This window comes from Myotis brandtii, unplaced genomic scaffold (genome assembly GCF_000412655.1).
Source record: "Myotis brandtii unplaced genomic scaffold, ASM41265v1 scaffold952, whole genome shotgun sequence".
NCBI classification, from domain to species: domain Eukaryota; kingdom Metazoa; phylum Chordata; class Mammalia; order Chiroptera; family Vespertilionidae; genus Myotis; species Myotis brandtii.
The window spans coordinates 251,906-253,396 of record NW_005371930.1 but is presented as its reverse complement, the minus strand read 5'-3'; the positions used below and the strand labels follow the sequence as shown (position 1 = coordinate 253,396).

Sequence of the window (1,491 nt, the reverse complement as noted above, 5' to 3'; positions counted from 1 at the left end):
CTCTGGGTGCGATCCTGTCCCGGGGCCCACGTGCCCGTGGCCGGGTCCCCTCCATCGGAACTGGGTTCGAGTCTCACTGCGAGTCCGTGAGTCGTTGCAGCGAAGGCAAGTCGTCCAATCAGAATGTGGTCGCACTTCAGCCCTTCCCCCCGAGCAGCGGTGTCCTCGTCACACGGGCTCTGTGGCCACCAGTGTGGCTGGCCGTCCGGCGTAGGGGATACGTGGGGGGGGCGACCATGGGGGGCATGTGCCCCCCGCTCCCCGGGTCAGGACTTAGACCCACTTTCGCCCTTTTCTTCCCGCCACAGCGCACGTCTGTCATGCACGGCGCACTTCACACTTTCTAAGGAGGACACGGGGTTTCCCTCTGGCTGTCAAGGGGCCTCCGTGGTGGGCCCTGGCCCCTGGAACTCGGACCCGGGACCCTAGACCCAGAGCCCGCTCCCACAGGCAGGCTATTCACCAGAAGCCCAGCCCGGCCTGGTGGAGCGCAGAGAGTTACTGGGAGGGTTAGGGTGACGCACCACCCATTATACAGATGAGGAAACTGAGGCCCGGCGGGCAGGGGGAGAAGAGGCCTCTCTCAGGGCAGGCGCCTGGCCGAGGCTGAGCTTAGTCCATAGCGGGGTCCCGCCCCTCCCTGCCCGGGTCAGCTGGGCTGCTCCTCTCCGGTCCCCGGTGCAGGACTGGCTGCATGTCCTTAGGGCCCTGGTCCCCTTGTGTTCTCGGGCTCCGCGGCCAGCAGCCCAGGTTCCAGGCCAGGAGCACAGGGGACCCCAGGAACCCCTCCTGTGGGTGTGGGCCGTGCCAGAGAAGTGTAAGGTGCAAGACCCCAGTTCCGTGGGCCCCCGGCTCCGGCCTCCCGTCCAGGCCCAGCCTCAAGCCGAGTCCATTGTGATAGATTGGCCACTGGAGCGGGTGGGGGGGGAGACCCCACCAAGTGCAGCCCCAGCACGAGGTGGGCAGGGACAGGTGCTGTGTGTGTGTTGGGGGGCCTGACCTGTCTCTGGGGGGAGGGACTCCAGCCCGTCTGCTTTTACATTTTTAATGTTTTGAGTTTTGAAAACTCAAAAGAACATCCCATGGCACGTGACCGTTACCTGCATTTCAAACACCCGTGTCTCTTGGTGTGTGCAGTCCACAGCTGCTTTAGAGAACAAGGCTGCCCCTGCCTCTCACCCTGTCCCGTGAGCACCCCAGGCCCGCACCCCCCTCTGTGCCGGGGTGGTCGCTGCAGAACCCTCCCACCCTCGCCCCTGGAGCCACAGGACGTGACCGCCTCCTCCCTGTTCCCTCTTGCGGTGGCGAACACTGCCCCCTGCAGGCGGCCCCGAGACCTGCCTCCTGAAGGGACAGCCGGTGCAGAGCCTGCGTCCTGCAGTCCGGCCGGGTTTCTGAGGCTGGCGGGGTGGCTTCCAAGTCCTCGGCCCTGGGTGCTCAGAGCCCCCTCCCTCCCTGCCCCCCCCCCCCCAGGCCAGTCCCCGACACGCC

General features: G+C 66.3%; 1 protein-coding gene across 1 annotated transcript in view; it reads left to right on the top strand.

Moving 5' to 3' along the window:
* The window catches only part of GRAMD4 (GRAM domain containing 4), a 58,453-nt gene that overhangs the window by 47,338 nt on the left and 9,624 nt on the right, over positions 1–1,491 (top strand). The gene's annotated exons all lie outside the window — the stretch shown is intronic.